This window comes from Perognathus longimembris, chromosome 16 (assembly GCF_023159225.1).
Source record: "Perognathus longimembris pacificus isolate PPM17 chromosome 16, ASM2315922v1, whole genome shotgun sequence".
Lineage (NCBI taxonomy): Eukaryota > Metazoa > Chordata > Mammalia > Rodentia > Heteromyidae > Perognathus > Perognathus longimembris.
This window is the reverse complement of record NC_063176.1, coordinates 16,876,606-16,898,969: the sequence shown is the minus strand read 5'-3', so window position 1 is coordinate 16,898,969 and position 22,364 is coordinate 16,876,606.

Genomic DNA, 22,364 nt, shown 5'->3' with positions numbered 1-22,364 from the left:
TCATGAGGCTTGAACTCTGGGCCTGGGCACTGTCTCTGTGCTCTTTCACTTAAGGCTAGTGCTCTACCATGTTGAGCCACAGATCCACTTCCGGTTTTCTGTTACTTAATTGGAGATAAGAGTCTCATGAATTTTGCTGCCTGGGCTGGCTTTGAATCATGATCATCAGATTTCAGCCTCCTGAGTAGCTAGTATTATAGGCATAAGCTATCAGTACCCAGCCAGCAACTCTTTTAAGAGAAACTAATACTACCTTTCCAAATGAAATAATAAATCACAGAATTTAGGACATAGTTAAGGGGCTGTGGCTAAAGCACAACAGTAAACTATATGCTTATTCTATTGAGTTTGATCTCCAATAACCATTAAAAAAAAACAAATTTTACTTTTTCATTTGCCTTCTCTACATGCTGATGCTCTTTGGTTTTCTCAGGATGTCATACTCCACTAAATTATGTCCAGTCATGATATTAACCCTTCTCTCTTTCCTCCTCCACCTTCTTTTTCTTCCCTCCCTCCCTCCCTCCCTCTCTCTTCTCTTTTTCTTTCTTCTTCTTTTTCCAAATAAAATCTTTTTCCTCAACTCTACTTTAAATAATGTATGTAAAATGCAGTGTAAAGTTTATCTTAGGAGAAGGTAAAGGCAGCAAAGGAAAAACATACTATTTTAGTTTTGAAATGATATCACTGAAATATTTTAGCATTCGCTTTTTACATACATTCACCTTTCTCAACAAAACCAGCATTTTTTAAATTTTAAAATGCTATTAAGTCATGATTTCAGTAGAAATCACTTTGCTTTAAAGTTCTACTACAATGGGCTGGGGATATAGCCTAGTGGCAAGAGTGCCTGCCTCAGATACATGAGGCCCTAGGTTCGATTCCCCAGCACCACATATACAGAAAACAGCCAGAAGTGGTGCTGTGGCTCAAGTGGCAGAGTGCTAGCCTTGAGCGGGAAGAAGCCAGGGACAGTGCTCAGGCCCTGAGTCCAAGGCTCAGGACTGGCCAAAAAAAAAAAAAAGTTCTACTACAATAATCATGTTGAGTGTAAAGTCTTGGTATACAATTGTATATAGAGAACTTAAGAGAAATAAGGCTTTTTAATATAAATGAGTAACTTACCCAGTTTCAAGGACAGTCAGATTGAGGCCTTTTGCTAGCAAATATCAAGTTATAGAAACATTACATAGTTTCCAAATTCCTCCAGTGAACTCAGGAAGTTTAGACATGGTATAAATAATCTTTTCCTTTTAAGCTGGAAATAAGTTCTATTTTCCTCAAAAGAAGGAGCCATCTTCAATATTTATGACAGCATATAATGGAATTCTTGTTCAAAGGTTTGCATACAATCAGCTACATTCATTTGCTATATACTCCCAAATTTTATTTTAGGGAGTAGTTGATAAACCTGCTAGTTAGATCTGGAAGCTTGAAACTAGGTCAATTTCAGCATTTGAGGCTAAGCACCATTTACCACCCTTATCTGTCTAACAACTAATCTGGAGTAAAGTAGTAATCTGTTGGCATTCTCCCTTTGTAACTGATGCCACAAGCTATAAACATCATTGCAAAACAGAGGGGAAATTGCCATGATCTTTCTTGACTTTAGGATTAGACATGTTGGGAAATTATTCATTTTCTTGCACTTAGCAGATTTTTCCATGTACAGTGTTAGAATAGAATATATTATATTTAATAAGCTATACAATAAATGGAGCTTTTTGCTGCTACTGAGTCCATGTCAGAAATAGTACCTGAGATTTTGAACAGAGCCTGTTCAGTTTCAAGTGACTGTCAGTTGCTGGGTACCATGAGCTTTTATGATATACTGTGAAGAATAGAGTGCTTGTTAGTGGTAGTGGTAGCATTTCTAATATTCATTCTATCGTGCCTTAATAGTTCAGACTCTAATGTGCTCCAGGCATATTGGAACTCAGTTTCAAAAGCTCTTTCATTTTTTACTGAGAGCAATTCACTAAAACCTCCTCCCTCTAATTCATAATCAACTCTTCATTGTCGCTTTTCTTGTTGTTTTACAGTGAATGAAACACTGCTTTGATATTATTGAGGTTTGCTTTTTTTTTTTTATGGGAAACTAGCCATGCTGGTTATCCAAAGAGAAGGAATAATTTTTAAAAATCTGAGGCATCTTGGTGAACAAGACATACAAAGCACAATTACTTGGAATCAGGCAATATGAAAAGTGGATAAAATACATAATGATTTTTTTCACTATAAAACACTATATCTAGCAATGTAGCATTAGGAAGACAAAGAAGCATAGCCCTTCACTTCAGACAGTTGACATCGCATTAGAAGAAACTAGTTTGAGCATTTACCACTTTGTCATGGTAAATCTTGACCCCAAAGATAAATTCCAGTCTTATAAATTCCTTTACTGGATCTTTCCTGGACTGATTCTTTCGTGTAATTTCCACATTCTCTGTTTGCATAGCTATTCTATCCAAAAGGTTGAAGAGTTAATGTCTTTCAAATGAAGTTTAAATGGGGGAGGGGAGCGGTACTGGAGCTTGAATTTAAGAACTCGGTACTGTTCCTTACCTTTTTCACTCAGAGAAGGCATTCTGCCACGTGAACCCCAGCTCCTTTTCTGGCTTTTTGGTATGCAATTGAAGATAAGAGTCTTACAGACTCTTTGCCTGGGCTGACTTTGATGTACAATCCTTAGATCTCAGCCTCCTAAGAATCTAGGATTTATAGCCAACCACCAGTGTCTGGCTGTAAAGTTTTAGCTTCCTCATCCAGCTGCAGTTTCACTGAGTCTAAAGCCAGATAACATTGTACTCATCAACTCTGGCTGCATCATCCCCATGAACACTGAATTTAACTCTATGAAAAATCATTCCCCATATATGAGACACACTTTCCCCAATTTTTCTAATGGACTACAATACTGCCTATGCTCAGAATTCCCAGTGTTAAAATCCGGTTTTAGCTGGGTGCTGGTGGCTCATGTCTGTAATCCTAAATACTCAGGAGGCTGAGATCTGAGGATCACTGTTCAAAGTCAGCCTGGGTAGGAAAGTCCTTGGAACTATAATCTGGAAGAAAAAAAAAAACCTCAGAAAAAGCCACAAATGGTGCTGCTGCTCAAGTGGTAGAGTGCTAGCCTTGAGTTAAAGAAGCTCAGGGAGAGCACCAGGCCCTGAGTGGCCCAGGACTGGCACAGAAAGATTCTAACCCATGTAAGGTCAAGCTTGTATGCCATTGCTTTTACAAAGCCTATTCAGAATTCCCTCCAATGAAACTGTTCTACCTAGATGCTTTAAATTCATTCTTACATCACTCTCAGGTGCCAGTCAAATACTACCTTGTACTGTACTGCTCACTGCATTATTTATTATAAGCCTATAAAAACCTCACATAGCCCCTGGCATACGTCTTAAATACATTAGGTCCTCAGTAAATATTTGTGAAGTGTTGAGTGAATATAGAGGAACAAGCAAATTTAGAGAACAGAACAAATGTGTAAGAAGAAATAAATGTCTTGGGAACCTTTTTAAAAACGAAAAAAATAGGACTGAAGTTTTATGTTGAAGAAAGGAATTTTATTTATTTATATCTTGGCTTATCGTTTCCTTATAAGAAACCTTCCATTTCTCACATCAAGAGTTACTTCTTTTATAAATACAGGAGGTGCAAAAGAAAAAAAAAAGGCATTGAGATTGGTAGGTAAAATCATTGTAGAAATTTCAGGAGCTAAATAAAATCACAATATCTAGTAAAGAATTTGACAATTTTATGCATGTTTTAAAAATAAAATATTTTAAATGGAACAGTATTCATTGTACCTAGATAATTAAGGGACCATATGTATGTACTGAAATACCTATTCATCTGTAGTATTGTGTGTTTTATAACAGCTAGGCCCATTTTAGGACATTTCTGATCACCTGGTAAGTCAACCCTGGATAATTTGGTTTACATAGCTTTGAGGTGAACAGTCTCCTGGTCACTGAAGTGTCAGGTGTGTGGTGTTTTGAAAAAGAAAAAAGAGGGAAAGGACTAAACAGTTAAAGCAATAGTAGCTGCTTCCCTTTAAGCAGCTTGATTTAGATTCTCTTCCTCTTCGCAGTCTTTTCCTCTCTCCTGTCTTAAAATGTAGTATAAGACGGAAAAGGAATGCCAGTCAACCACAGAACAAGATAAGGAACAATTGTGTAAAGCATTTGTTTGCCTATGGATGAAGCAATGCTGAAATACCCCCAAATGAACCCCATTCTCCCCCCCTCTCCCCCCCTCCCCCCCCCCGCAGCAGATGGAAGTCTAAGAGTGACCCTTGGAGGCAGGGGGTGTTAGAGAGAGACTCTGCCTTTCTTCCATCACCATTTGAAGCAAATCGTCTTTCGGATTTGTTTTAAGCCGCAAAGCCCTGGAAAAGGTGCCTTTCCGGTAGGGCAGGATAGTCTTGGGAAGGAATTCGTCAAGCATTCACGGTCAAACTTCTCTGAGAGCAGCAACACAATGAAGTATTTGCCTAGGCTTGTGGAACCATCTGAATTCGCGCACCCCGGAGATGATGAGGGAGTTCAAGGGCCTCCCACACTGGAAATTACTTGAAGATTTGGCATCCTGAGATCCTCTCCAGACCAACGGGAGGTAGTCTAGTCCTACCAACGTGCTTCTGTGAGGATCCTCCATATGTGTCCCCTTCTGTCCACAGTGCAGTTGGATGTACATGTGGCAGCCAGATTGCTCTCATGCTCACTCAGAATAAGAGATATTGAAGACAAGAGAGGGGAAGGGTCAGGCTCCTACTGGACACTGGCAGCACATCAGTCAAATCATTGTTATCTATACAAAGATTCACTTTTAATAACTTAGAGCCATTCCTTCTCATGTATATTTTCAACTGCATGCCTCCATTGCTTTTTGCTCAAAACATTAAATCCATGTTAAAATCAACTACAAGGTCTAAAGTCTATCAGTTTTACTGCTCTGCAGTGAAGTGTTTTGTTTTGCTCTTATATCTCAGGCTGGCCTCAATCCCGAGACTCTCCTGCTTCAACATCTCAGCGGAGATTACAGGCAGGCCTGCCTGTAATCACTTTAAAAGGGTAAATATGATACAAATGTCAAATGTATAAGCTATTAAGTAAAAATAAACCCAACAATGCAATGGACCATGAAGATATTCTCAGATGCATAATATTTTCTTTAAAAACAAGTACTTCAGTTCATCCAAAATATAATCATTGATTTTTTTTTAATGAGAGGAATGATACACAGTCAAGACACATGAAAAGCTTCAAGATCCTTCTCATACGCTAGTAATAAAATTGTATGCAACTTTCTAGAAACTAACTGTAATGGAAATAAAGCACAGTGTGAAAGGTACATAAAAGTAGCATTTTAATGTTGGAAAAAGAATTGACAGTATTCAAAGCATGAGCCCAGGAATAGAAAAGACTTCTTTGCCTAGAATACTTGCAGCCTTTTCAATCCTCATGTTCTTGTCTAAATTTCTTTGACTGTTCATTTCCTGCATTCAAACTTCAATCTCACTTTCTTGGCCTTCCTTGTCACATTCCTCTCACCACTGTAAATGGATCACCAACTACTTCCGTCTATGAAATTTCTGCTCAAGGTAAAATGGTAAACACATTGCTCCTGGACAGATACATTCTACCTTCACAGGTTTGTCTAAGCAACTTCCAAGCGTTCCTTATTTCTTTTTCACTTAGGTTGTACTTTTCCTTGACTACGTAGATTAACTTTTATCTCTTTCAGGATCTTTTCCCAACCATCTCTCCATCAATAGATCTGCACATTTTTATATCCTTCCTTCTATTTTTTGGATAAGAATTGTCTGTGCCACCATTTGGGATTGTTCAGTTTATTTATTGCTACCATGTATGTATTTACTGTACTGCCTCTTCCCGAGATCAAGGATCATGTCTCAGAGAGGAGAAAGATGGCGCCGAGACAATAGGGAGGCACCCCGACTCGCACCAACTGAATAGCGAGCTGGGAACTCCAACACCCAACACTCCACCAAGAACCCAGCAAAACCAGCATCCAGAAGCAGTGGAGAAACGCAGGAAAACAAAAAGGAGCAAAAAAGAAGAACCGAAAACCTACACGGAGCCGGAGATTAATCGGGGCACCCTCCCCCCACCAGCCGGCCCTGGCCCAAACAGGGTCAGGCTGGGAAAGGGAAACCCGGCGATCGGCAGACAGGTTGCCAGGAGCGCAGAATCCATATAGCGGGAGACCCCACGGACACAAAGCAGGGTGCGGACCAAGACACACCCAGCAGCGACGAGAAGTTCGGGTCCACACCGGATTCGGACAAGGGAACCCAGCGCGGCAGAAAGAGGGAACGGGGGAGCCACCACGACACTTCGCCAACCCCTGAAGGGCCAACGGCGGTGCGGGACACGCACACAAAGCAGCAAAAGTGAGTCCCCCATAATCCCTTCCCCCAACGGGAGACCCAAGCCCGACAAAGACGATATATCTCCCTCCCTCCCCCTCCCCACTCCCGTGGGAACAAAGATTCCCCAAATCAGGCGGGAAGCTCCCAGCAGGCACTGGGAAGCCAGTCTAGCAGGGGAAGGGCGGAACAGCCCCAAGCCCCCAAAGGTTCCTGAACTGGCAGAACCGGCCCCGTCCCCTTCCCAACAGGGGCCAGGGACGGCCGGCAGGGCAAGCCCCACCCGAGGCGCCTAGACCTTGCGGACTCTTACAACTAAAATCACAGGCGCTGGTGGGCAATACCAGCCCAGCAGGGTCACCTGAGCCTGATCTCGTTCCCCCTCCTCGCAGCGGAGGCGAGGTCTGAGGGTGCCAAGCCACACCCGGACAGTCGATCCCACTGGGCCCCACACATACTGCTTCCCCCCCCCAACGGACTCGCGGGAGGGCGCAAGCACAACCCAACAACCCAGGGCTCGCTCTGGGAGGCAGACCCCACTTAAGTGCCTGTTGTAGGGGACTCACAGTGCACAGGAGGGCGGGGCCCCGGCGAAAGCGCCCGCTCTGATAGGCGTGCCCTGCACTGGTGGGAGGGGCCACAGCGACAGCACCTGCTGACGCAGACACGCCTACACAGAAGGGAGGGAAGAACTACACAGACTTCCAGATGCGCAAATCACAAAGAAACATAACTCAGTTCATCAAAGGACAAGCCAACTCGCCAGCTCCAAAAAGCAGCACGACTGGAGAGGAGATGGAGAATAAAAAAGCAAATGAGGACATGTTAACAGGAATGATCGAAACCGTCAGAAATGAAATCAGAAAACAATTCCAGGAGTTTAGAGCGGAAATCTGGAAGGACACCCAGGAAGCCAAGAAAGAAATGGAAGCAAAACTGGATACAATGCAAGCCTCGTTTAAAGAAATGGAAGCAAAAATGGATATAATGCAAGCCGCCTTTAAAGAAAATCTCCACACCCTGAGAATTGAAATGCATGAAAAAATAGATTTAAAATACAACTCTTTAAAGGAAGAAATTTCCACGATCAGAGCTGATATGACAACCATGAATAGCTCTCTGACATCCATAAACTCCGCAATTGAAACCATAACACAAAGAGTGGACCATATGGAATCCAGAATCTCTCGCCTGGACGATGAAGCAGCTGACAACAACCAGAAAATGACCACACTCCAAGAAAAGGTGAAGCTTCAGGGAAGATTACTCCAGGAACTAATGGACAAAGACAAGAGATATAATCTGCGTATAATTGGAATAGAAGAAGGAGCCGAATATCAGAGCAGAGGGCTTAATCATGTTCTCAATAAAGTTATTGCAGAAAACTTCCCCAATCTCACAGGGGACCCCATCCAGGTAACCGAAGCCTATAGGACACCTGGCAGGCCAGACCCCAGGAAAACCACCCCAAGGCACATAATATTCAAGACTACAGACCTCAAGATTAAAGAGCAAATTCTGAATTCAGCCAAAGCGAAGAAGGAAACTTTTTTCAATGGGAAGAGGATTCGAATAACATCCGACTTATCCACACAAACTTACCAAGCTCGAAGTGAGTGGAAGAACACCATCCAAGTACTTCAGAATAACAATTTACAACCTCGGATCAAATATCCAGCGAAACTGGAGTTCACATTCGAAGGGAGAACCAGATCTTTCCACACCAAAGAGGAGCTAAAGGAGTATGTGAATAAAAAACCAGCCCTACAGCGAATATTAAGAGGGGAAGCCCACCCAACAGAGATCGTAAAAGACACACAGACAGATTCAGAAAGAAACTTCAATAGCCAAAGTCCAGCAGAAACACAAGCTCACTAAAGACAAGAAGAAAAAAAAAAAACAACAGGAAAAAACAGCCCAACAAGAAAATGGAAGGAGAAAAAACACCCTTATCCTTGATCTCTTTAAATATAAATGGCTTAAACTCCCCGATCAAGAGGAGCAGACTGGCAGAATGGATCCGCAAGCAAAAAGTTGACATCTGTTGTCTACAAGAGACCCACCTTACAGCAAGGGACAAAAACAGGCTTCGAATGAAAGGATGGAGCAAGATCTACCAAGCAAATGCACCCACCAAAACGGCAGGTGTAGCCATCCTGATCTCAGACAAGCTGGATTTCTCTTTAAAGTCCACTCAAAAAGACAAAGAAGGACACTACATATTGATACAAGGAAAAATCCAGAATCAAGACATCACGGTGATAAATGTATACTCACCGAACAAAAGAGGCCCGACATATGTCAAGCAAATTCTCACAGAATTACAGAGCAAGATAGATGCAAACACAATCATAGTGGGTGACTTTAATACTCCTCTCTCTCCAAGAGACAGATCCAACACCCAGAGGATTAGTAAGGGAGCTGAGGACCTAAATAACACCATTGCCCAAATGGATCTAACAGACCTATATAGAACCTTCCACCCTACAGAGACCCAATACACCTTCTTTTCAGCAGCCCATGGATCATATTCCAAAATAGACCACGTCATAGCCCACACAAAGAACCTCAGCAAATACAAAAGAATTGACATCATCCCATGTATTATATCTGATCACAGTGGATTAAAGGTAACCCTCAACAACAAAGGATACCACAGAGCCTATACACACTCTTGGAGGCTAAACCCCACGCTGCTATCCAACACTTGGGCCACAGATCAAATTAAAGATGAAATCAACGAATTCATAAGCCACAATGACAAAGAAAACACATCACAAAGAAACCTATGGGACACAGCTAAGGCAGTACTGAGGGGCAAGATCATTGCACTCAGTACCCACATTAAAAGAATGGAAGCAGAGCAGGTGAATACCCTCACGATGAAACTAAAACAACTGGAGAAACAAGAAATGACAGAATCTAAAATGACTAGGAGGGGAGAGATTACAAAGATTAAAGAAGAGATAAATCTGATTGAAAATAGAAAGACCATTCAACAAATAAATAAGACTAAAAGCTGGTTCTTTGAGAAAATAAACAAAATTGACAGACCCCTTGCAAGACTCACAAAAAAAAGAAGAGAAGAGACTCATATACGTAAAATCAGGGACTCCACAGGAAAAATTACAACAAATACACACGATATTCAAACAATCATAAGGAGCTATTTCCAAAACCTCTACTCAACAAAAAACAATAATTTTACAGAAATGGATCAATTCTTAGAGAAGTACAAACTACCCAAACTGAACCAAGAAGAAATAAATCAACTAAATAAACCAATAACTTACGGTGAGATACAGGAGGTAATCAAGAACCTCCCTACTAAGAAAAGCCCAGGCCCAGATGGATTCACCAATGAATTCTACAAAACCTTTAGTGAGGAGCTAATTCCAATACTCCTCAAACTCTTCCGCGAAATAGAAACGGAGGGAAAAATCCCGAACTCATTCTACGAAGCTAATATCATACTCATCCCCAAACCAGGCAAAGATCCAACAAAAAAAGAGAACTACAGACCAATATCACTAATGAACACAGATGCAAAGCTCCTCAATAAAATATTAGCTAACAGGATCCAGAAAGTGATCAAGAATATCATACATCATGACCAAGTAGGCTTCATCCCTCAGTCACAAGGATGGTTCAACATCCGTAAATCAATCAATGTAATTCACCACATAAACAGAACTAAAATCAAGAATCACATTGTTATCTCAGTCGATGCCCAAAAAGCCTTTGACAAAATACAACATCCATACCTATTAAAAGCTTTGGAGAGAACAGGAATAGATGGAACATTCCTCAAAACAATAAAAGCCATATACAACAGACCAACTGCTAATATCATATTAAATGGAGAGAAACTTAAATCATTCCCCCTAAACACAGGAACAAGACAAGGATGCCCACTCTCCCCACTTCTGTTCAACATAGTACTGGAATCCCTAGCCATAGCAATAAGGCAAGAGGAGGACATCAAAGGGATCCACATCGGCAAGGAAGAAATCAAGTTATCCCTATTCGCAGACGACATGATCTTATATCTCAAGGACCCAAAAAACTCAGTACCCAAACTCCTACATCTAATAAACCAATTTGGCAAAGTAGCAGGATACAAAATCAATCCACAAAAGTCAGCAGCTTTTCTGTACACCAGCAATAGACAAACAGAAAAGGAAATTATGGAAACGATTCCATTTACAGTAGCCACAAAAAGAATAAAGTACCTAGGGATCAACTTAACCAAGGACGTGACGGACCTATTCAATGAAAACTACAAAAATCTAATAAGGGAAATCAAAGAAGACACAAGGAGATGGAAAGACCTCCCATGCTCATGGGTAGGCAGAATCAATATAGTGAAAATGGCCATACTGCCCAAATTGTTATACAAATTCAATGCAATACCTATCAAAATCCCAGCCACATTCTTCACTGAAATAGAGAAACCAATCCATAAGTTCATATGGAACAGCAAAAAACCTAGAATAGCCAAAGCAATTCTAGGCAAAAAACATAGTGCAGGAGGTATCACCATACCAGACTTCAAGCTCTACTACAAGGCCATCATAACAAAAACAGCATGGTATTGGTATAAAAACAGATCGGAAGACCAGTGGATTAGAATTGAAGACCCAGAAATAAAACCGCACTCTTACAGCCAACTGATATTCGACAAAGGAGCTAAAGACATACAAAGGAATAAACATAGCCTCTTCAACTACTGGTGCTGGGAGAACTGGGCAGCCATATGCAGAAAACTCAAAGTAGACCCAAGCCTATCACCATGCACCAAGATCAACTCAAAATGGATCAAGGACCTCAACATCAGACCTGAATCCTTGAAACTACTGAAGGACAGAGTAGGAAAGACACTAGAACTTATAGGCACAGGAAGGAACTTCCTGAATAGAGTCCCAGGCGCACAACAAATAGGGGAAAGACTCAACAAATGGGACTACTACAAATTAAAAAGTTTCTGCACAGCTAAGGTCATAGCCACCAAAATAGAAAGACAGCCAACGATATGGGAAAGGATATTTACCAGCACAGCAACAGACAAAGGCCTGATATCTGTCATCTACAGAGAACTCAAAAAACTAAGCCCCTCCAAGCCCAATAAACCTATTAGGAAATGGGCAAAAGAGCTAAAGAGAGACTTCACAAGAGAAGATATAAAAATGGCAAAGAAACACATGAGGAAATGCTCAACATCCCTGCTAGTAAAGGAAATGCAAATAAAAACAACCCTGAGATACCACCTCACCCCAGTTAGAATGGCCTATACTCTGAACTCAGGAAACAACAAATGCTGGAGGGGCTGTGGGGAAAGAGGAACCCTTCTCCATTGTTGGTGGGAGTGCAAATTAGTACAGCCACTTTGGAGAACAGTATGGAGGTTTCTCAAAAAGCTCAATATAGACCTACCCTATGACCCAGCCATACCACTCCTAGGCATCTATCCTAAACAGCAAAACCCAAGATATCAAAAGGACATTTGTACTTCCATGTTTATCGCAGCACAATTCACAATAGCCAAAATTTGGAAACAACCCAGATGCCCCTCCACAGATGAATGGATCCAAAAAATATGGTACTTATACACAATGGAATACTACATAGCGATTAGGAATGGTGAAATATTGTTATTTGCAGGGAAATGGTCAGAACTCGAACAAATAATGTTGAGTGAGACAAGCCTAGAACACAGAAAACAAAGGGGCATGATCTCCCTGATATATGACTGTTAACAAAGGGAGATGGAGAGACAGTAGAGACCAAGTCTGTGAACACTGTATATGTGCTTGATACATTGTATACTGCATATGGGTCTACCTGACCTAGACAAGGGATGGGAAAACAGGTTGTAAGATATCACAAGAAATGTACACAATGCCCTACTATGTAACTGCACCCTCTTTGCACAGCACCTTGTAAAAAAAAAAAAAATTATGTTCAATTGATAATAAAAAAAAAATAAAAATTAAAAAAAAAAAAAAAAAAAAAAGGATCATGTCTCTTATATTTTTTAATCCCTAGAAACTAAAATTTGAAAGAGCACAATAAACACTGCTGTTGATAAGTAGTGTCCATGTGGTGGCAAAAATTGACCTATGGAAAACAGACTAGGATGGAATATCTTAGGAAATTACTGGTCAACAAAAATAGAACAACAATAAGAACTAAGTTGACTTCAGTGAAGACATACTTGTACCAGTCATACATTTACCAGATAGAAATTTATAAACTGATGGCATCATGTCTTCATCTAAGCATAATAATAATTACATTGCTTTATAGCTTTCAAGATTGCATATTTGAATTATGTAGATTTTTCACTGCACAAAAAAGAATCAAAAATAGCATTTGTGGGGAGAGAGCAAAGGAAGGGATGACATTGTCCAAAAAGAAATGTACTTATTAACTGACTGATGAAACATAACTCTTCTGAGCATCATCTTTATAATAATAAAAAAAAAACTTTAAATAGCATTTTGTACTTAAAAATTCAGTATAAAACATTATTTCTAGGGCTTTTCTTTAAGTAAGAGTTATAGGGTTTTCCTCCCCTAAATATTCCAGCATGTACATCTGATAAATTCTGTGTTTTCTTCTTTTTTTTTTTTTTCTTTTTTTGCCAGTCCTGGGCCTTGGACTCAAGGTCTGAGCACTGTCTCTGGCTTCTTTTTGCTCAAGGCTAGCACTCTGCCACTTGAGCCACAGCACCACTTCTGGCCATTTTCTATATATGCGGTGTTGGGGAATCGAACCCAGGGCTCTATGTATACAAGGCAAGCACTCTTGCCACTAGGCTATATTCTCAGCCTATGTTTTCTTCTTTTTTAACAACAATTTTATTGGTCATAAGGCTGAACATAGGGCTTGGGCACTGTACCTGAGTTCTCTTTGCCACAGTCCCACTTGCGGTTTTCTGGTGGTTAATTAGAGGTAAGAGAGTCACACACTTTCCTGCCAAGATCCTCAGCTCTTAGCCTCCTAAGTAGCTAGGATTATAGGTGTGAGCCACCAGCACCCGCCTGAGAACACTTTTATTACCATATATTAGTTGTGCAAAGGATTATCACAGTGATATTTCCATACATGTATGGAGTGTGTCTAGATGAAACTCACCTCCTCTATTAGTTCTCTTCATCCCTTTACCTGACTTCTAAAAGCAATATCAGGGCTGGGGATATAGTAGTGGCAAGAGTGCCTGCCTCAGATACACGAGGCCCTAGGTTCGATTCCCCAGCACCACATATACAGAAAACGGCCAGAAGCGGCGCTGTGGCTCAAGTAGCAGAGTGCTAGCCTTGAGCGGGAAGAAGCCAGGGACAGTGCTCAGGCCCTGAGTCCATGGCCCAGGACTGGCCAAAAAAAAAAAAAAGCAATATCAATAGGTTTCACTATTCTGTGTTCATACATGTTATATTTTTAGTTAATTAAGAATCTCTAAAACAAAGAGGGATTTTTTTTTTTAATCCTTTTTGTTGCGGGGTTGGGGGCTTGCCATCATGGAGCTTGAACTTGGGGCCTGAGTACTGTCCCTGAGCTCTTTTGCTCAAGGCTGGTTCTCTACCATTTTGAGCCACAGCTGACTTCCAGTTTTCTGGTGGTTAATTGGAGTCTCATTTAAGCCCTGATCCTCAGATCTCAGCCTCCTGAGTAGCTAGGGTTACAAGTGTGAGTTACCAGTGCCGGCCATGAAGAACTTTTAAAAATAATATTTCAGAACCTTCACCCCACCTTGGTGAAGGCGGCCAGGCAGAGTGGCTGGCAGGGGTGCTCCCCCTCTCCTGTTCCAGACCACTGTTCACGCAGCGTGTTGGAGGCTTGCTGTTGCCATTGTAACTGTGGAGCCCTGGAAATGAAAATGGTGCTTTGCTGGCCAGGAAGCCAACCTCTTCATACTCATTCCTCTCTTTTATAGAGATAAGAATTCCCAGGAGGGAGAAAGATGGCGCCGAGACAATAGGGAGGCACCCCGACTCGCACCAACTGAATAGCGAGCTGGGAACTCCAACACCCAACACTCCACCAAGAACCCAGCAAAACCAGCATCCAGAAGCAGTGGAGAAACGCAGGAAAACAAAAAGGAGCAAAAAAGAAGAACCGAAAACCTACACGGAGCCGGAGATTAATCGGGGCACCCTCCCCCCACCAGCCGGCCCTGGCCCAAACAGGGTCAGGCTGGGAAAGGGAAACCCGGCGATCGGCAGACAGGTTGCCAGGAGCGCAGAATCCATATAGCGGGAGACCCCACGGACACAAAGCAGGGTGCGGACCAAGACACACCCAGCAGCGACGAGAAGTTCGGGTCCACACCGGATTCGGACAAGGGAACCCAGCGCGGCAGAAAGAGGGAACGGGGGAGCCACCACGACACTTCGCCAACCCCTGAAGGGCCAACGGCGGTGCGGGACACGCACACAAAGCAGCAAAAGTGAGTCCCCCATAATCCCTTCCCCCAACGGGAGACCCAAGCCCGACAAAGACGATATATCTCCCTCCCTCCCCCTCCCCACTCCCGTGGGAACAAAGATTCCCCAAATCAGGCGGGAAGCTCCCAGCAGGCACTGGGAAGCCAGTCTAGCAGGGGAAGGGCGGAACAGCCCCAAGCCCCCAAAGGTTCCTGAACTGGCAGAACCGGCCCCATCCCCTTCCCAACAGGGGCCAGGGACGGCCGGCAGGGCAAGCCCCACCCGAGGCGCCTAGACCTTGCGGACTCTTACAACTAAAATCACAGGCGCTGGTGGGCAATACCAGCCCAGCAGGGTCACCTGAGCCTGATCTCGTTCCCCCTCCTCGCAGCGGAGGCGAGGTCTGAGGGTGCCAAGCCACACCCGGACAGTCGATCCCACTGGGCCCCACACATACTGCTTCCCCCCCCCAACGGACTCGCGGGAGGGCGCAAGCACAACCCAACAACCCAGGGCTCGCTCTGGGAGGCAGACCCCACTTAAGTGCCTGTTGTAGGGGACTCACAGTGCACAGGAGGGCGGGGCCCCGGCGAAAGGGCCCGCTCTGATAGGCGTGCCCTGCACTGGTGGGCGGGGCCACAGCGACAGCACCTGCTGACGCAGACACGCCTACACAGAAGGGAGGGAAGATCTACACAGACTTCCAGATGCGCAAATCACAAAGAAACATAACTCAGTTCATCAAAGGACAAGCCAACTCGCCAGCTCCAAAAAGCAGCACGACTGGAGAGGAGATGGAGAATAAAAAAGCAAATGAGGACATGTTAACAGGAATGATCGAAACCGTCAGAAATGAAATCAGAAAACAATTCCAGGAGTTTAGAGCGGAAATCTGGAAGGACACCCAGGAAGCCAAGAAAGAAATGGAAGCAAAACTGGATACAATGCAAGCCTCGTTTAAAGAAATGGAAGCAAAAATGGATACAATGCAAGCCGCCTTTAAAGAAAATCTCCACACCCTGAGAATTGAAATGCATGAAAAAATAGATTTAAAATACAACTCTTTAAAGGAAGAAATTTCCACGATCAGAGCTGATATGACAACCATGAATAGCTCTCTGACATCCATAAACTCCGCAATTGAAACCATAACACAAAGAGTGGACCATATGGAATCCAGAATCTCTCGCCTGGACAATGAAGCAGCTGACAACAACCAGAAAATGACCACACTCCAAGAAAAGGTGAAGCTTCAGGGAAGATTACTCCAGGAACTAATGGACAAAGACAAGAGATATAATCTGCGTATAATTGGAATAGAAGAAGGAGCCGAATATCAGAGCAGAGGGCTTAATCATGTTCTCAATAAAGTTATTGCAGAAAACTTCCCCAATCTCACAGGGGACCCCATCCAGGTAACCGAAGCCTATAGGACACCTGGCAGGCCAGACCCCAGGAAAACCACCCCAAGGCACATAATATTCAAGACTACAGACCTCAAGATTAAAGAGCAAATTCTGAATTCAGCCAAAGCGAAGAAGGAAACTTTTTTCAATGGGAAGAGGATTCGAATAACATCCGACTTATCCACACAAACTTACCAAGCTCGAAGTGAGTGGAAGAACACCATCCAAGTACTTCAGAATAACAATTTACAACCTCGGATCAAATATCCAGCGAAACTGGAGTTCACATTCGAAGGGAGAACCAGATCTTTCCACACCAAAGAGGAGCTAAAGGAGTATGTGAATAAAAAACCAGCCCTACAGCGAATATTAAGAGGGGAAGCCCACCCAACAGAGATCGTAAAAGACACACAGACAGATTCAGAAAGAAACTTCAATAGCCAAAGTCCAGCAGAAACACAAGCTCACTAAAGACAAGAAGAAAAAAAAAAAAAACAACAGGAAAAAACAGCCCAACAAGAAAATGGAAGGAGAAAAAACACCCTTATCCTTGATCTCTTTAAATATAAATGGCTTAAACTCCCCGATCAAGAGGAGCAGACTGGCAGAATGGATCCGCAAGCAAAAAGTTGACATCTGTTGTCTACAAGAGACCCACCTTACAGCAAGGGACAAAAACAGGCTTCGAATGAAAGGATGGAGCAAGATCTACCAAGCAAATGCACCCACCAAAACGGCAGGTGTAGCCATCCTGATCTCAGACAAGCTGGATTTCTCTTTAAAGTCCACTCAAAAAGACAAAGAAGGACACTACATATTGATACAAGGAAAAATCCAGAATCAAGACATCACGGTGATAAATGTATACTCACCGAACAAAAGAGGCCCGACATATGTCAAGCAAATTCTCACAGAATTACAGAGCAAGATAGATGCAAACACAATCATAGTGGGTGACTTTAATACTCCTCTCTCTCCAAGAGACAGATCCAACACCCAGAGGATTAGTAAGGGAGCTGAGGACCTAAATAACACCATTGCCCAAATGGATCTAACAGACCTATATAGAACCTTCCACCCTACAGAGACCCAATACACCTTCTTTTCAGCAGCCCATGGATCATATTCCAAAATAGACCACGTCATAGCCCACACAAAGAACCTCAGCAAATACAAAAGAATTGACATCATCCCATGTATTATATCTGATCACAGTGGATTAAAGGTAACCCTCAACAACAAAGGATACCACAGAGCCTATACACACTCTTGGAGGCTAAACCCCACGCTGCTATCCAACACTTGGGCCACAGATCAAATTAAAGATGAAATCAACGAATTCATAAGCCACAATGACAAAGAAAACACATCACAAAGAAACCTATGGGACACAGCTAAGGCAGTACTGAGGGGCAAGATCATTGCACTCAGTACCCACATTAAAAGAATGGAAGCAGAGCAGGTGAATACCCTCACGATGAAACTAAAACAACTGGAGAAACAAGAAATGACAGAATCTAAAATGACTAGGAGGGGAGAGATTACAAAGATTAAAGAAGAGATAAATCTGATTGAAAATAGAAAGACCATTCAACAAATAAATAAGACTAAAAGCTGGTTCTTTGAGAAAATAAACAAAATTGACAGACCCCTTGCAAGACTCACAAAAAAAAGAAGAGAAGAGACTCATATTCGTAAAATCAGGGACTCCACAGGAAAAATTACAACAAATACACACGATATTCAAACAATCATAAGGAGCTATTTCCAAAACCTCTACTCAACAAAAAACAATAATTTTACAGAAATGGATCAATTCTTAGAGAAGTACAAACTGCCCAAACTGAACCAAGAAGAAATAAATCAACTAAATAAACCAATAACTTACGGTGAGATACAGGAGGTAATCAAGAACCTCCCTACTAAGAAAAGCCCAGGCCCAGATGGATTCACCAATGAATTCTACAAAACCTTTAGTGAGGAGCTAATTCCAATACTCCTCAAACTCTTCCGCGAAATAGAAACGGAGGGAAAAATCCCGAACTCATTCTACGAAGCTAATATCATACTCATCCCCAAACCAGGCAAAGATCCAACAAAAAAAGAGAACTACAGACCAATATCACTAATGAACACAGATGCAAAGCTCCTCAATAAAATATTAGCTAACAGGATCCAGAAAGTGATCAAGAATATCATACATCATGACCAAGTAGGCTTCATCCCTCAGTCACAAGGATGGTTCAACATCCGTAAATCAATCAATGTAATTCACCACATAAACAGAACTAAAATCAAGAATCACATTGTTATCTCAGTCGATGCCCAAAAAGCCTTTGACAAAATACAACATCCATACCTATTAAAAGCTTTGGAGAGAACAGGAATAGATGGAACATTCCTCAAAACAATAAAAGCCATATACAACAGACCAACTGCTAATATCATATTAAATGGAGAGAAACTTAAATCATTCCCCCTAAACACAGGAACAAGACAAGGATGCCCACTCTCCCCACTTCTGTTCAACATAGTACTGGAATCCCTAGCCATAGCAATAAGGCAAGAGGAGGACATCAAAGGGATCCACATCGGCAAGGAAGAAATCAAGTTATCCCTATTCGCAGACGACATGATCTTATATCTCAAGGACCCAAAAAACTCAGTACCCAAACTCCTACATCTAATAAACCAATTTGGCAAAGTAGCAGGATACAAAATCAACCCACAAAAGTCAGCAGCTTTTCTGTACACCAGCAATAGACAAACAGAAAAGGAAATTATGGAAACGATTCCATTTACAGTAGCCAAAAAAAGAATAAAGTACCTAGGGATCAACTTAACCAAGGACGTGACGGACCTATTCAATGAAAACTACAAAAATCTAATAAGGGAAATCAAAGAAGACACAAGGAGATGGAAAGACCTCCCATGCTCATGGGTAGGCAGAATCAATATAGTGAAAATGGCCATACTGCCCAAATTGTTATACAAATTCAATGCAATACCTATCAAAATCCCAGCCACATTCTTCACTGAAATAGAGAAACCAATCCATAAATTCATATGGAACAGCAAAAAACCTAGAATAGCCAAAGCAATTCTAGGCAAAAAACATAGTGCAGGAGGTATCACCATACCAGACTTCAAGCTCTACTACAAGGCCATCATAACAAAAACAGCATGGTATTGGTATAAAAACAGATCGGAAGACCAGTGGATTAGAATTGAAGACCCAGAAATAAAACCGCACTCTTACAGCCAACTGATATTCGACAAAGGAGCTAAAGACATACAATGGAATAAACATAGCCTCTTCAACTACTGGTGCTGGGAGAACTGGGCAGCCATATGCAGAAAACTCAAAGTAGACCCAAGCCTATCACCATGCACCAAGATCAACTCAAAATGGATCAAGGACCTCAACATCAGACCTGAATCCTTGAAACTACTGAAGGACAGAGTAGGAAAGACACTAGAACTTATAGGCACAGGAAGGAACTTCCTGAATAGAGTCCCAGGCGCACAACAAATAGGGGAAAGACTCAACAAATGGGACTACTACAAATTAAAAAGTTTCTGCACAGCTAAGGTCATAGCCACCAAAATAGAAAGACAGCCAACGATATGGGAAAGGATATTTACCAGCACAGCAACAGACAAAGGCCTGATATCTGTCATCTACAGAGAACTCAAAAAACTAAGCCCCTCCAAGCCCAATAAACCTATTAGGAAATGGGCAAAAGAGCTAAAGAGAGACTTCACAAGAGAAGATATAAAAATGGCAAAGAAACACATGAGGAAATGCTCAACATCCCTGCTAGTAAAGGAAATGCAAATAAAAACAACCCTGAGATACCACCTCACCCCAGTTAGAATGGCCTATACTCTGAACTCAGGAAACAACAAATGCTGGAGGGGCTGTGGGGAAAGAGGAACCCTTCTCCATTGTTGGTGGGAGTGCAAATTAGTACAGCCACTTTGGAGAACAGTATGGAGGTTTCTCAAAAAGCTCAATATAGACCTACCCTATGACCCAGCCATACCACTCCTAGGCATCTATCCTAAACAGCAAAACCCAAGATATCAAAAGGACATTTGTACTTCCATGTTTATCGCAGCACAATTCACAATAGCCAAAATTTGGAAACAACCCAGATGCCCCTCCACAGATGAATGGATCCAAAAAATATGGTACTTATACACAATGGAATACTACATAGCGATTAGGAATGGTGAAATATTGTTATTTGCAGGGAAATGGTCAGAACTCGAACAAATAATGTTGAGTGAGACAAGCCTAGAACACAGAAAACAAAGGGGCATGATCTCCCTGATATATGACTGTTAACAAAGGGAGATGGAGAGACAGTAGAGACCAAGTCTGTGAACACTGTATATGTGCTTGATACATTGTATACTGCATATGGGTCTACCTGACCTAGACAAGGGATGGGAAAACAGGTTGTAAGATATCACAAGAAATGTACACAATGCCCTACTATGTAACTGCACCCTCTTTGCACAGCACCTTGTAAAAAAAAAAAATTTATGTTCAATTGATAATAAAAAAAAAATTAAAAAAAAAAAATAAAAATAATATTTCATAATGCTCATTACTTTTTTATTATTCCAATATCCAGATCAATCTAGATTTTGTTTTTCTCTTATATGTGAAATGGGTGTTAATAATAGAGATTTCATCCACACATTTTCAAAATTACATCAAAGTTAAGCCCTAGGAAGGCATTTCAAAGAAATGGCATGCTATTACATTTTTGAGAACTTAAATATCACTGTTGGTACTAAAAATCAGTGCTCAATTTCAGAAGCATATTTTTTTTAATTTTCTTTTTTCAAATTTTTATTATCAAACTGATGTACAGAGAGGTTACAGTTTCATACGTTAGGCATTGGATACATTTCCTTGTACTGTTTGTTACCTTGTCCCTCATACCCACCTCCCTCCTCCCCATTTCCCTTCCCCCCCCCCCCCCCGAGGTGTTCAGTTCACTTACACCAACAGAAGCATATTCTTTCATTAACATTATTTGTAATGAATTATCTAATTCATTACCACTGTACTGATTTCAGATATACAGTGTAACTCAAAGTACACACCTCTGCACATAGTAGAAACATCCACTGTGCCACCAAGATAAGAATTACCCTAGGGGCTGGGGATATAGCCTAATGGCAAGAGTGCCTGCCTCGGATACACGAGGCCCTAGGTTCGATTCCCCAGCACCACATATACAGAAAAAACGGCCAGAAGCGGCGCTGTGGCTCAAGTGGCAGAGTGCTAGCCTTGAGCGGGAAGAAGCCAGGGACAGTGCTCAGGCCCTGAGTCCAAGGCCCAGGACTGGCCAAAAAAAAAGAATTACCCTAAGCAAATCTTAGGGTTCACAGGTCATATTTCTTTGCATAACTACTTTTATGTTATTAACCACACATCTTTTCCATGACCTGCCACCCTAGGAGAAATCTGAACAGAGTTCTTTGGGCAATATGCTTTGCTCCCAATAAAACAAATGCTAGAAAAGAACTATGATTAATGTCTGACAGTTGAATTGGGCCAAGTCTTTCCAAAATATGTGTAGTCTTGAAAAAAATGTGTACTTTCCTTCATGAATCAGCAATGCTTTGTCTTCAAATAAATCCCACTCAGGTCTTAGTTCACAGGCTTATACATTCTTTTCATCTGATATTTTGTTGATGCCATCACAAAGATTTTGTAGGTGAGGTTTAAATTTTCCAAAGGGGCATATATCATCAATAAATATTGTGGCGATGTATTCTTTTTAATACCTCCATAGTATTTTCTCTTGGCCTGCAAATTCTAAAATATTTACTCACTGTAAACTGAATTTAAAACATTTTCTCAAGCCAGGCACTGATGTGTCACTCCTATAATCCTAGCTCCTCAGGAGGCTGAGATCCTCAGGGATCATGGTTCAAAGCCAGCCAGAGAAGGGAAGTCTTACCTTCAATTAACCACCAGAAAACCAGAATTAGAACTGTGGCTCAAGGTGGTAGAGTACTAGCTATGAGTTCAAGCCCCATGACCAACAAAGAAAAGTTTTCTCACCCTAACAATAAGCAACTCACTACAATATACTGTGGTAAATACAG